Raw genomic sequence first — 16168 nt, 5'->3', positions numbered from 1 at the left:
TTTTTAACCAATTTTATTGTTTGGTTTTTGATTCAGAGTTTCCACCCACAGTCATTAGTCGAACTGGTCTGTGGGTTTTCTGATATAGTATAGTGAATAGATTTTGATAGTTGAATTCTGGCATGTTTCCTCCTTATCTATCTTCTGAAAGACATTGTGTAGAGAATATGACGCTACTGCATATTGAAATATTTGGCAGAATCTCTATAAAAATGCCTGGTCTTCAAGATTTTAGAATAGATAATTCAAGTTTCACATTCTATTCCCTTAATGGACATGGGGACATTCAGGTTATCTGTTTCACAGTGTTTAAATCAGAGCAGTTTGTATCTATTGAGGAAATAGTTTGTTGCACATAAATGTCCAGGTAGATGTGTGTAGAATTGTTCCTACTAAAAGATCATCATCATCTCTTTCATTTCTGCAAAGCCTGTAATGGAAACCCATTTATTTCTGGGAATATTTTCTTGCTCTTCCTTGTCAATCATGCTGGAGCTTAGCAGATCGAATTCAATGCTTTTCAAAGATCAGCCCTTTACTTCTCATATTCTCTTTCTCATTCAGGTCAGTTTTTTCCCTTACAACTTCTTCCTCGAACTCAGAGGTGCTTTATTTAATTTCTAGGTATTCATATATTTTTCTATTACTGATTTCTAAACCTGATTACATTGTGATTAGAGAAAAAATTGTTTTAAATACTTTGAATTGGTTGGGGCTTTTTTCCCATGATAAATCATAATATAAATCCACCAAGCCATGTGGCTAACATAGATAAGAATAATGGGTTAATATAAGCTACAAGAGCTAATAAGAAGACTGAGCAAATGGGCCAACCAGTTTATAATCTTATGGAGACCTTTGTGTGATTTTCTCTGGGACTAAATGACTGGGGGACCAGGTGGGACAGAAACCCCAACGAGCCCGGCCCACATGTTACGGTCAAACATTATCAAGACAAGGAGGAACAGCCCTTCAGAATATCCTGTTTGACAGAAAAGTCTATCAGATATGCAAGACATATAGGCCAAAGATGAATGTCCCAATGTTGCAGAGGAACTTTGGGTGACTGTCTAGGAACCAGATGCTTCAGTTATTACTCACAATTTTTGAAAGTGACTTGCTTGCACTTTCTGCTTACTCAGTTAATATGATTTCCTTCTTGGATCTCTGAGGTAGTTGAAAACTAGATAGTTCTAGTTTTGCTTGTTTAACTCACACAGAAAGCAAGTTATAATACAAAGTGTACAAGACTTTGGATTCATCAAAATAGGATAGATATGGAGTATTTTCTCTGAATTTATCAAATGCAAATGGACTACAAATTGTTGGCATATTTATTTCCTGTATATACTATATATAGTTATAATATTTATTGTGTATAGTTTTTCTTATATTAGTTATTGCTTCCTTTTATTTTAGACAAAAAGGGGAAATGTAGTGGCATTTCATTTGTATTTTTTTCCTTTTTATTTATTTATTTATTAAAGATTTCTGCCTCCTCCCCACCACCACCTCCCATTTCCCTCCCCCTCTCCCAATCAAGTACCCCTCCCTCGTCTGCCCTAAGAGCAATCAGGGTTCCCTGCCCTGTGGGAAGTCCAAAGACCATCCACCTCCATCCCGGTCTATTAAGAGGAGTATCCAAACTGCCCAGGCTCCCACAAAGCCAGTACGTGCAGTAGGATCAAAAACCCATTGCCATTGTTCTTGAGTTCTCAGTAGTCCTCATTGTCTGCTATGTTCAGGGAGTCCGGTTTTATCCCATGCTTTTTCTGACCCAGGCCAGCTGGCCTTGGTGAGTAGAAAACACTCTCCTGAGTGAGGTAAGCCAGACCCAAAAAGAGGAACATGGGATGTACTCACTCATATTTGGTTTCTAGCCATAAATAAAGGACATTGACCTTAGAATTCGTGATCCTAGAGAAGCTAAATAAGAAGGTGAACCCAATGAAAAACATATAGGCATCCTCCTGAACAGTAACCTTCATCAGGCAATGAAACGAGACAGATACAAAGACCCACATTGGAGCACCGGACTGAAATCTCAAGGTCCAAATCAGGAGCAGAAGGAGAGAGAGCACGAGCAAGGAACTCAGGACCGTGAGGGGGGCACTCATTTGTATTTTAATAAACACAGCTTGCCTGAAGATCAGAAAAATAAAATAGGCACACTGGCCATCCTTACTTACCAGCCAGAAAGGACACACTCATTTAATCCCAGTACCCACAATGACACACATTTCTAATCCCAGAAGCCACACTAGTATGTCATAGAAGCCAGGTGGCAGTGGTGCATGTCCTTAATCCCAGAACTAGAGAGGATTATAAAATGGGAGCAGACAGCTACAGCCTCATTTTCATTCTCAGGTTTCCTTGAGGCAAGATCACCATTTTCAGACTGAGGTCGTAGTAAGAGCCAGTGGCTGGCTACTTTGTTTTCTGGTCTTCAGACTGAACCCAATATCTGTCTCTAAGTTTTTATTAATCATGTTACATGTTAATATCTATACTATTTCTCAAATTTTATGGACAAATTCTCTCCACATTTCTAATACTAGGGAATAAACTACTCTCAAAATTATTTTATATATGCTAATATTCACCTGAATGCATGAAATCCAATAATTTCATGTCTGGTAAGTAACTCTAAAAGTCAGAATTCAAGTACACACACACACACAGAGAGAGAGAGAGAGAGAGACAGAGAGAGAGAGAGAGAGAGAGAGAGAGAGGACCATTGTAAAAATCAATACAAGGGTTTCTCAAAAAGATACAAATAGATCCACACATACCATTCCTATATACACACAAAGTTCCTTATTTTGGAGATACTTCTCATCTGTGTTCATTTCTGCTGTATTAACAATAGCTAGGAAGTGGAAAGAGCCTAATACCTATCAACTGGTGAAAAGATAATAATAATATGATGCATTTTCACAATGGGATATTAAGAAAATGTTAGCTGTTAAGAAAAAAATTGCAGAAGTTATAAACAATTATTCTGAATCTGGTAACCCATCCAGAAGGAAAAATGCAGTGGCTTTTCTTTCATTTTGGTTGTCAGCTTTGAATCTTCAGAAATGTGTGCTTTTGTTTCAATGCCCAAGGAGGTCAAGAATTACAAAAGGGAAGAAATTTCAAGGAATGAATGAAATAATGTACTGATATAATGGGCTAAAGAGAAATAATGAAAAAGGAAATCATAAAGTGGGGTAAAAAGGAGATGGTAGGGTAGACAAGAGGAGAAAAGATTCTACGGGCTAAATAATACTAAATAAATTTTAAGAATATACAGAAATTTACTACTGTAGAAGCTTCCTAAAATGCATGCACACACAAACACAAACACACACACATAGAGGCACACACAGAGAGATAAAATAACTTTACCTTATAAAAAGGGAGCAGTGTCCCTACTTGACACCAGAGGCTAACAAATAAAATGTTCACTGCTTCTTTTGGATTTGTTAGTCAGTAAAGTCCCATTAATACCTGCTGCATCCAACATTACAGATTATTGCCAGTGTTCTTGATTTCTTTCCAGAATTTGAGAGAGAAAACATTATTGAAGACATCAAAGCATTGTCAGAAAACGTAATGAAGTCAAGCCTTTACTGACTGGTAAACTTCATCCCTACTGACTAGTTTTCATTGTACTGACATGTGTTATGTAAAGTATCAGAGGAGAAAAGTAATCACCCACCATACCAGCTGCGAACATTGTGATCTCCAATAGTGACTGGCTGGACAGGACATGCTCTTTAGATATAACAGTTAGTATCTCTCATTCTCCTCCTAGTTCCCAGGTCCCATTACTTTGTTGAAAAAAAAAAAAAAAACATGAATGCATCTGTTTTCATATAAATTTTTTTTTGGGGGGGGGGGTTTCGAGACAGGGTTTCTCTGTGGTTTTGGAGCCTGTCCTGGAACTAGCTCTTGTAGACCAGGCTGGTCTCGAACTCACAGAGATCCGCCTGCCTCTGCCTCCCAAGTGCTGGGATTAAAGGCGTGCGCCACCATCGCCCGGCTGTTTTCATATAAAAATTAATAAAAAGCAAAATATTACCTCCTATATTAGGCTATTTTCAGATCACCTTTCTGGCTGTGATGGCACCATTCATTTGGTTCAGCACTACCCATGGCTCTCCACTTCTCTTTTGCTTTTCACGATATTTAATGCATCAGTATTCTCACATTGATGTTTCCCAGTTCCTTACTCAGGTTAAATGAAGTCATATATTATTGGTTGACAAGAACAATTTGCAATTTAAAATTTAAATATTCATTAGACAGACACGATATTTGTGTCAGTTCAGCCACTACATACTCTACCCAGAGTAAAGTCACTTTTATGAGGTTGTAGGATAAACATGATTTCAACAGGGAGAGTTGAGTTATTTTATGAGATGCAAAAGAAACTTGGGACAAATGGCTAACTCTTGTGTCTAGTCGCATACCAAATTATCTGCTGGCCTCCAGGCTCACTTGATACCTGCTGCTCCTCTCAGCTCTTCTCACCCTGCCCCCACCCTAAACTTTTTTAGCTCATGGCGTTCCTCCCTCCAGTTTCTGATTCTCATATAACCCTGACATTTCATCTACACACTCTCTCTCGGTCCTCTTAGCCTATTCTCTCTTGCTTCTCTCTCTCTTCTTTGTTCTTTTTCTCTCTCCTCTCTTCCTCTCTTACTTTCCCCATCTCTTTCTCCTTTCAAGGCCTGGTTCAGTCGACTGGACATGTTTAGTCTACCACATTCATTCCCTGCTCTGGATTCTTCCAGATGTTTCTGGTTGTATTCTCTTTCATATCTTTAATAAAACCCTTCCCCTCGACCATACCTTGAAGACTTCATGTCCTCACTCTAAACATCTGGTGCCAAACTTTTTATTTCACATAATTTTATTTAAATTTTATATCATTAATCTATAAGGGATTTGCATACCTTTTTAAAAATAGAAATCTTACTATAATGTTGATTGGATTCTTTAATTAACAAGGTAGGTAAGTTTTCCCTTATACAAATTCTAGAGAGTTAGATCAACTTTTGCTATTGTGGTTCCCCCATTTGCTACACTTAAATGGCTTAATGGCTACCATTTATCTTTTATATTTTAAAACAATCTTTTCTCATTTTACATACCAATCCCAGTTCCCACTTCCTCTGCTCCTTCAGCTGCTCCCCCCACCTTTTCTCCACCCCATCCACATCCACTCTTCAGAGAGGGTATGGCTACCTTTGTGGGGAGTCAACAAAGTCTGGCATATCACTTTCAGGCAAGACCAACAGCCTCTCCATCTGTATCTAGGCGGAGCAAGGGGTCCCTCTGAAGAGAATGGGCTTCAAACAGCCAGCTCAAGAACTAAGACATAAGTCCTGGACTCACTGCCAGTGGCCCCACAGTTCTTCTTTCTGCACTTAATTCATAAGGCTTATTCTACTGCCTTTACATGTGTGATTTGTATTTTGTGAGAACACTTTTTAGGGGCTAATACTATTTCTAAGAACAGCCCATAAAAGATGTTTTGGATTGCTTTTCTGTGGTTTTCTCATACTTGTAGCCACACAAAAATATTTATCTTCTTTCAGTTAGTTTGTCAAGTGTATGAAGACGGTTGTGCAGATAGCCTTGGTCTAGTCTGAACCCTATTTTGCATCTTAAATTACTCTGTTCATTGCAAGGTGTGAATCCTCACATCATCTTTGTAAATTATCTGATGCATGTTCACACTTCTTTGAGAAAAATCCTGGGAATGAGAAGCACACTCACCATGTGAAAAGAGTAGTATCATAGCCTCTGATCTTACTCATCAATCACCCTTCATTCGGAGTCTATTGATTCTATAAACTCTTTCAGTTTATTAGTCATGCACTCTGCACTGATGACATAAAGTTAAATGAGAATAATCGAAACTGATACATGAAAATACAATGTATAAACTTGCTATATAAAAGTTTTGATTCAAAGTCCCATCTATGCCCTGGGAATAAAGATGTTCCAGGAAAGTCAGAAAGTCATTTCAGTAATGTATGCTAGAGAAGAGATGAAAAGGACCTGTGAAGAGAGTTAATAATGCCATTGTGTATTCAAAAATTACAAGGGATTGGCCAGTTAGAGAAAGACGTTATATAGAGAAAGCACATGGAAACGTCAGACAGGTATGACTGGAGAAATTACTTCAAAGGACAGTGAAAAAGATAAATGATGAATAGATGATAGATAGCTGTATAATAGTTGAGAAAATGATGGATGGATTATAAATATTGGAAATAGATAGATGATGATGATGATAGATAGATAGATAGATAGATAGATAGATAGATAGATAGATAGATGATAGATGGATGGATAGATAGATGATGATAGATAGATAGATAGATAGATAGATAGATAGATAGATAGATAGATAGATGATAGATAGATGATAGATGGATAGATATATAGTAGATAGATACATAGACATATATAGATAGATAGATAAAAGAAAGAAAGAAAGAAAGAAAGAAAGAAGAAAGGAGAAAGAAAGAGAGAGAGAGAAAGAGAAAGAAAGAAAGAAAGAAAGAAAGAAAGAAAGAAAGAAAGAAAGAAAGAAAGAAAGAAAACAATTCAGAGACTTTACAGGGAATAAAATTTAAAAAAAAATCATACTATAGCTGTTTGAATGATCCATAAAACTGGTGTGTGTGTATGTGTATATATGTGTGTCTGTGTGTGTGTTAGGTTGTTTGTGTTGTGTTTAAAGAGGAAAATTTCTAAGAATAGGAGGTAAAACATGTGAGATTAAGACAGCAACGGCTTCAATAATTTATTTCACATTCATGGATTCAAGCAGGACTTGCACTTACCTCAGGAACAGCCCATGGAAATTCTGTATCTGTTCTCAGTAACTAAAGAGTGAAGTCGCACCTGGAAACTTGTGACGAACACCCTGAAACAGGGAGAAAATTAGTTTTAGTTCAAAACAAAAAAAATTAAAATTCAAGTGTATTTTCAAATATAATTTAAATATAGTTTTAATAATTATATAAAATGCATTTTAAGCAATAATGTTGCAAGCATGCAATGAGTAGAATCAAGAATCTTGAAAATGCAGAATTCCACTTGAATGTAAAGTCTACAAATGTTAAACATTACTTATATATGAACTTAATTTCTATTCTTAGATGCTAAGAGCCTTAAATTTGAGTATTTTCATGCAGATTTTTACTTTAGTTAGGTTTCTTCTCAATCATGACTAATTTAGAGAAAATAATATTTGAACATATTTATAATTAAGAGCCCTGTAGGCTTTCTCCTTGTGTGGAGGAACTGAATTAATGAGATTCTGACCTATTTGATAAGCATCCTTGAGTGTCCTGGTTCCAATTACCTCCTATTAATAAGTGTCGCATTTAGAATCTCTACTCTATTTCCTTATAATTTCAATTAATAAAAAAATCGATGTTTTATCTTGTCATTTCAAACACAGGTAATACATACAAATTGCTAATAAGCCTCCTTCAATAAAATGATCTTTTCATCTTTTGTTTTCAAGTAATACTCTAAGCACAACAGTTGTTTATCTTATGCCAATACCAACCATAACACTACTAACAGAGGGGTCTTCCTCAAAGGTGGAGACAAGAACACATAAGAAATAACAAATACGACTGTGATATGGCTCATTACTAGAGCATTGTGTGGTACCTTCCAGATCTCGGATCCTGACTCACAGTGTAGATTTTAAAAGAGAAAGAAATTGCCAAAGTGCTTGAGGAAGAAGAATGCTTTTATGCCTAGGGAAACAACCTTCTTCAAGCCACTGGAGAGTTTACTGAGAGCTGACTTTCAGGGAGCGAAAATCCAGGGTACACATAACTGGCAGCTACCAGGTTCCTGATCACAGACAAGTTTCTCTTAGTCAAAAACAGGCAAAAGAGAGTGTACTGATGAGCTACTGAGTAGAGGTGCCAAAAATTTTGACTGCTGCCCTTGCCTTCTGATTCTTAGAATAGTTGAAGCTCAGGAAGGGCTGTTTATAGTATAGAGAAGAGACAAACTGATTGACGAAGAAACTGAAGAGTTGTGTTCTCGATATTATTCCATAGGTTTCAGACCCTTTAGCTAAATAGACATGGGGTGTCTGGGAAGTTTTCCCAGGCAGTGATAGGGGTGACTCCATCTGAGGTGACCATTTCTGCTCCTTAGTACTGAGGGATGAGCACTTGTCCACCAGCAAAATTCATCCCCTGGCCGGGCGGTGGTGGCGCACGCCTTTAATCCCAGCACTCGGGAGGCAGAGGCAGGCGGATCTCTGGGAGTTTGAAAAACCAAAAAAAAAAAAAAAAATTCATCCCCTGCTCTTGCCACATGCCCCATGGTTCTTCTAGAGCCAGCTTGTGACTGCACCCCCATATCCTACTGTAAGTGTCCATTTTCCCCACTGAATTCCTCTTATGTGACTTGCATCGTTACAGTTACCACCTCTCTTTCTCCTGTTATTTCTTTTCTAGTTCTGTTCCACTAGATCAAAAGAGCCTGAGTCACAGCTTCTCTTCCAGGACTTGAATTGTCATGTGGTCATGCCTCACCTTTGGGGCCATGAAGATCAGGCAGAGTCTCTTTTCTACAAACAGATATGTAAGGATAATAGAGAGTATTTCAGAGAGAAGAGTCGATGTCCAGCCTGTGTATTACAACTTCAACTTTGAGTCATTCCACGTAAATAACAGACAAGCTCAATCCTAGAAACATTGCTTTGACTGGTTAGAGACTTTTGTCAAGAAAAACCCCAGTTATATCCAAAATATCAGAGTGGGGTTTGCTTTTCTTTTTTTTCAAATTTATTTATTTATTTACTTATTAATTAAAGATTTCTGCCTCCTCCCCGCCACCGCCTCCCATTTCCCTCCTCCTCCCCCAATCAACTCTCCCTCCCTCAGCAGCCTGAAGAGCAGTCAGGGTTCCCTGCCCTGTGGGAAGTCCAAGGACCTCCCACCTCCTTCCATGTCGAGTAAGGTGAGCATCTAAAGAGCCTAGGCTCCCACAAAGCCAGTACGTGCAGTAGGATCAAAACCCAGTGCCATTGTTCTTGACTTCTCAGCAGCCCTCATTGTCCGCCATGTTCAGCGAGTCCAGTTTTATCCCATGCTTTTTCAGACCCAGTCCAGCTGGCCTTGGTGAGTTCCCGATAGAACATGCCCATTGACTCAGTGTGTGGGTGCGCCCTAGGAAAACTGTCACTTTGGAGTAGGGCACTATTTCTCCGATAGCTATGATGGTAATCAGCCATCCAGACCATTATAGAATAGTTGATATTTTCATAGTGTGAGTTCAAATTCATCAACTTTAAAAAGCAACTTTGAGAAATACTGTGATATCACTCAGAGCAACAACTGCAGATCACAAACTGTTTGCCAGGCCAGTACTATTGGTTTAACTGATGCTGAGGTTCTCAAAGCTCTGGGAGATTTACGGAAATTTAAATGTATGTAGACCACTCTTAGAATCAATTGAATCGAGCACCGGCGCGCAGGCAGGCCCGGGAGGCGGAGGCACCGGCAGGCAGGCCTAGGCGGCCGAAGCACCGGCAGGCAGGCCCAGGTGGCGGAGGCACCGGCAGGCAGGCCTAGGCGGCGGACGCACCGGCGCACAGACAGTTCCGGGCGGCAGATGCACCGGCAGGCAGGCCCGGGCGGCGGAGGCACTGGATGCAGGATAGTGCGGGCAAGAAACAGTGAAGCCTGCACTGAGAGCAGATTGCCCCGCTACAATTAAATCAAACCCAATAGATAGCATCGGTAAGAGGAGATGGGCAGACGCCAAGGCAAGAATTCACCCAACAATCTGAAAAACAACACGAAAACACCAGAACCCAATGATCTTACAACACAAGGACTTGAACACCCTAACACAGGAGAAGAGGAAAAAACTGACTTTTTGAAAGCAATAGAGTCCCTTAAACAACATGTAAAAAACGCCCTCATAGAAATGGATGAGAAGCATAACAAAAAGTTTGAAGAAATGAGTAAATACATAAATGATACCCTGGGAAGCCAAGAAAAAACGATCAAACAGGTAATGGAAACAGTCCAAGAACTGAAAACTGAAATGGAAGCAAGGAAGAAAACACAAACTGAGGACCAGCTGGATATGGTAAATATAGGTCAACGAGCAGAGACTACAGAAACAAGCATAATCAATAGAATACAAGAGATAGAAGAAAGAATCTCAGATTCTGAAGACAACATAGAGAAAATAAACGGACTGATCAAAGAAAACACCAAAACCAACAAATTCTCATCACAAAACATTCAGGAAATATGGGACACAATAAAAAGACCAAACCTAAGAATAATAGGGATAGAAGAAGGAGAAGAGGCACAGCTCAAAGGTCCAGAAAACATTTTTAACAAAATTATGGAAGAAAACTTCCCCAACATAAAGAAAGATATTCCTTTGAATATTCAAGAAGCATACAGAACACCAAACAGACTGGATCAAAAAAAAAAAAAACGTCCCCTCGCCATATAATAATCAAAACACAAAATATACAGATTAAAGAAAGAATATTAAGAGCTGCAAAGGAAAAAGGCCAAGTAACTTATAAAGGTAAACCGATCAGACTTACACCTGACTTCTCTATGGAAACCATGAAAGCCAGAAGGTCCTGGATAGAGGTACTACAGAAACTAAGAGACCATGGATGCAAACCCAAACTACTATACCCAGCCAAGCTATCGTTCACTATCAATGGAGAAAACAAGACATTCCAGGATAAGAACAAATTTAAACAATACGTTGCCACAAATCCAGCCCTACAGAAAGTAATAGAAGGAAAATCACAACCCAAGGAATCCAACATTGCCAACACTGCCTACAATAACCCAGGCATCTAGCGACCCTTCAACAGCACAACTCAAAGAAGGGAGACACACAAACTCTTCTACCAAAAGCAGTAAGAATAACCGGAGTTAACAACCACTGGTCATTAATATCACTTAATATTAATGGTCTCAATTCACCAATAAAAAGGCACAGGCTAAGAGATTGGATACGAAAACAGGATCCAACAGTCTGCTGTTTGCAAGAAACTCATCTCAACCACAAAGACAGGCATCTACTCAGAGTAAAGGGTTGGGAAAAGGTTTTTTAAGCAAATGGTCCTAAGAAAAAAGCAGGTGTGGCCATACTAATTTCTAACAAAACTGACTTCAAACTAAAATCAATCAGAAGAGATCGACAGGGACACTTTATACTCATAACAGGAACGATTCAGCAGGATGAAGTCTCAATCCTGAATATCTATGCCCCTAATATAAAAGCACCCACTTATGTAAAAGAAATATTGCTAAAACTCAAGGCAGACATCAAATCACACACACTAGTAGTAGGAGACTTCAACACACCTCTCTCACCAATGGACAGGTCAATCAGACAGAAAACTAATAGAGAATTAAGAGAATTGTTGGAGGTAACGAATCAAATGGACTTAACAGACATCTATAGAACACTCCACCCAAATAGGAAAGAATACACCTTCTTCTCTGCAGCTCATGGAACCTTCTCGAAAATTGACCACATACTTGGAAACAAAGGAAACCTCCACAGATACAAAAAATTATCAGTGTCCACCTGTGTCTTATCAGATCACCACGGATTAAAGTTAGAAGCCACCAACAATGCTACCCCCAGAAAGCTGACAAACTCATGGAAACTGAAGAGTCAACTACTGAACCACACCTGGGTCAAGGAAGAAATTAAGAAAGAAATTAAAGTCTTCCTTGAATTTAATGAAAACAAAGAGACAACATACTCAAACCTATGGGACACGATGAAAGCAGTGCTAAGAGGAAAGTTCATAGCACTAAGTGCCCACTTAAAGAAAACGGAGAAAGCATACATTGGGGACTTAACAGCACACCTGAAAGCTCTAGAAAAAAAAAGAAGCAGACGCGCCCAGGAGGAGTAGAAGACTGGAAATAATCAAACTGAGGGCAGAAATCAACAAAATAGAAACACAGAAAACAGTCCAAAGAATCAATGAAACAAAAAGTTGGTTCTTGGAGAAAATCAACAAGATTGACAAACCCCTATCCAAACTAATTAAACGACAGAGAGAGAACACGCAAATAAATAAGATCAGAAATGAAAAGGGGGACATAACCACAGACACAGAGGAAATTCAGAGAATCATTAGATCTTACTACAAAAGCCTGTATGCCACAAAACTGGAAAATGCAAAAGAAATGGACACTTTTTTAGATAAGTACCATATACCAAACCTAAACCAAGACCAGGTGAACGATCTAAATAGACCTGTTAGTCGCGAAGAATTAGAAACAGTTATCAAAAATCTCCCTTCCAAAAAAAGCCCAGGGCCAGATGGTTTCAATGCAGAATTCTACCAGAACTTCCAAGAAGAGCTAATACCTATACTTCTTAATGTATTTCACAATATAGAAACAGAAGAGTCATTGCCAAATTCCTTTTATGAAGCTACAGTTACCCTGATACCAAAACCACACAAAGACCCAACCAAGAAAGAGAATTACAGGCCTATCTCACTCATGAACATCGACGCAAAAATTCTCAATAAAATACTGGCAAACCGAATCCAAGAACACATTAGAAAAGTTATCCATTATGATCAAGTAGGCTTCATTCCAGAGATGCAGGGCTGGTTCAACATATGCAAATCTATCAATGTAATCAACCATATAAATGAACTGAAAGAAAAAAACCATATGATCATTTCATTAGATGCTGAAAAAGCATTCGACAAAATTCAACACTCCTTTATGATAAAGGTCTTGGAGAGATTAGGGATACAAGGGTCATACCTAAATATAATAAAAGCAATTTACAGCAAGCCGACAGCTAACATTAAATTAAATGGAGAAAAACTCAAAGCCATCCCACTAAAATCAGGAACACGACAAGAATGTCCACTCTCTCCATACCTCTTCAATATAGTGCTTGAAGTTCTAGCAATAGCAATAAGACAACATAAGGGGATCAAGGGGATCCATATTGGAAAGGAAGAAGTTAAGCTTTCATTATTTGCAGATGATATGATAGTATACATAAGCGACCCCAAAAACTCTACCAAAGAACTCCTACAGCTGATAAACACCTTTGGTAATGTGGCAGGATACAAAATCAACTCCAAAAAGTCAGTTGTCTTCCTATACACTAAGGATAAGGAAGCAGAGAGGGAAATCAGAGAAGCATCACCTTTCACGATAGCCACAAATAGCATAAAATACCTTGGGGTAACTCTGACCAAGGAAGGGAAAGATCTATTTGGCAAGAACTTTAAGTCTTTGAAGAAAGAAATTGAAGAGGACACCAGAAAATGGAAGAACCTCCCTTGCTCTTGGATTGGGAGGATCAACATAGTAAAAATGACAATTCTACCAAAAGCAATCTATAGATTCAACGCAATCCCCATCAAAATCCCATCAAAATTCTTCACAGATCTGAAGAAGACAATAATCAACTTTATATGGAAAAACAAAAAACCCAGGATAGCCAAAACAATCTTATACAATAAAGGATCGTCTGGAGGCATTACCATCCCTGACTTCAAACTCTATTACAGAGCTACAGTACTGAAAACGGCTTGGTACTGGCATAAAAACAGAGAAGTCGACCAATGGAATAGAATAGAAGACCCTGACTTTAGCCCACAAACCTATGAACACCTGATTTTCGATAAAGGAGCTAAAAGTATACAATGGAAAAAAGAGAGCATCTTCAACAAATTGTGCTGGCAAAACTGGAAGTCAATCTGTAGAAGAATGAAAATAGATCCATATCTATCACCATGCACAAAACTCAAGTCCAAATGGATTAAAGACCTCAATATCAGTCCAAACACACTGAACCTGATAGAAGAGAAAGTGGGAAGTACTCTACAACACATGGGCACAGGAGAACACTTCCTACGTATAACCCCAGCAGCACAAACACTAAGGACATCATTGAATAAATGGGACCTCCTGAGACTGAGAAGCTTCTGTAAAGCAAAGGACACTGTCACTAAGACAGAAAGGCAACCCACTGACTGGGAGAAGATCTTCACCAACCCCGCAACTAACAAAGGTCTGATATCCAAAATATACAAAGAACTCAAGAAATTAGACCATAAAAGGTTATTCAATCCAATTATAAAATGGGGCACTGAGCTGAACAGAGACTTTTCAACAGAAGAAGTTCAAATGGCCAAAAGACACTTAAGATCGTGCTCAACTTCCTTAGCAATCAGGGAAATGCAAATCAAGACAACATTAAGATACCATCTTACACCGGTCAGAATGGCTAAAATCAAAAACACCAATGATAGCCTCTGCTGGAGAGGTTGTGGAGAAAGGGGCACTCTCATCCATTGCTGGTGGGAATGCAAACTTGTGCAACCACTTTGGAAAGCAGTGTGGCGGTTTCTCAGGAAAGTCGGGTTCAACCTACCTCTCGACCCAGCAATACCACTATTGGGAATATACCCAAGAGATGCCCAAACATACAACAAAAGTATATGCTCAACTATGTTCATAGCAGCATTGTTTGTAATAGCCAGAACCTGGAAACAACCTAGATGTCCTTCAATGGAAGAATGGATGAAGAAAGTATGGAATATATACATATTAGAGTACTACTCAGCAGTAAAAAACAATGACTTCTTGAATTTTGCATACAAATGGACGGAAATTGAAAACACTATCCTGAGTGAGGTAAGCCAGACCCAAAAAGAGGAACATGGGATGTACTCACTCATATTTGGTTTCTAGCCATAAATAAAGGACATTGAGACTATAATTCGTGGTTCTAGAGAAGCTAAATAAGAAGGTGAACCCAAAGAAAAACATATAAGCATCCCCCTGAATATTAACCTTCATCAGGTGATGAAAGAAGACAGAGACAGTGACCAACATTGGAGCACTGGACTAAAGTCTCATGATCCAAAGGAGAAGCAGAAGGAGAGTGAGCACGAGCAAGGAACTCAGGACCGCAAGGGGTGCACCCACACACTGAGGCAATGGGGATGTTCTATCGGGAACTCACCAAGGCCAGCTGGCCGGGGACTGAAAAAGCATGGGACAAAACCAGTCTCGCTGAACATAATGGACAATGAGGACTACTGAGAACTGAAGAACAATGGCAATGGGTTCTTGATCCTATTGCACGTAATGGCTTTGTGGGAGCCCAGGTAGTTTGGATGCTCACCTTAATAGACCTGGATGGAGGTGGGTGGTCCTTGGACCTCCCACAGGGCAGAGAAACCTGCTTGCTCTTTGGGCTGAGGAGGAAGGAAGACCTGATTGGGGGAGGGGGAGGGAATGGCAGGTGTTGGCGGGGAAGAGGCAGAAATCTTTAATAATTAAATAAATTAATTAATAAAAAAAAAGAAAGAAAAAAAAAGAATCAATTGAATCAAGACTGCTAGAGATAATACAAAGAAAATGGAGTCATAAACTCTCTACATATCTCTCATGTTCATTAGACTCTGAGAACTGTGCCATCTAAATGGCTCCCTGAGTAAAGGTGTATTCTTCCAAGCCTGAATGTCTTGAATGTAGTCCTCAGGTCCTCCATTGTGGAAGAGGAAGGCCTGTTTCTGCAAGGGGTCCGCTGATTTTCTCATGCATGCTAGACCATGCACATGTGAGTACAGACAGACATACTCTGTCTGTATTATTTACATTCAATAAATAAATACTAAATAAAATAAATATATTAGAAACTATAAAGACTGAGAACTACTGCTTTGTGCGTGTGCTTCTTAAATCTCTTTCTTTCACAACCTTTTTCCCCCATGAAACTTTAATGCAATCCCAAGCATAGGTATACACATAAAACTTTTATTGATGATAAATCATAGGAAACTTATTTTAAAAATTGAATGTGCAATCTATATACCATGGAATCACATATGGAAGCCTTCCCCAAAACAATTCATTAGAGATATATAATTTTAACATTTACAACCCACATTTATATATTAATAATATGGTTATGTTCATTTATTTTTGCATAAATAATTAAAACTTGCCCAGATATTTGATAATGCAGGACATGAGCATCTTCAGCACTGTTTGGGGTAGGCCAATACATTCATTTTCTCATTGTCAATGAGAAAAGTACTGTTTTGCATAAATATGTATTTCAAAATGGCAGAATTGGGTCTGCA

This window comes from Chionomys nivalis, chromosome 6 (assembly GCF_950005125.1).
Source record: "Chionomys nivalis chromosome 6, mChiNiv1.1, whole genome shotgun sequence".
In the NCBI taxonomy this organism is placed as follows: domain Eukaryota; kingdom Metazoa; phylum Chordata; class Mammalia; order Rodentia; family Cricetidae; genus Chionomys; species Chionomys nivalis.
This window is presented reverse-complemented; position numbering follows the sequence as displayed.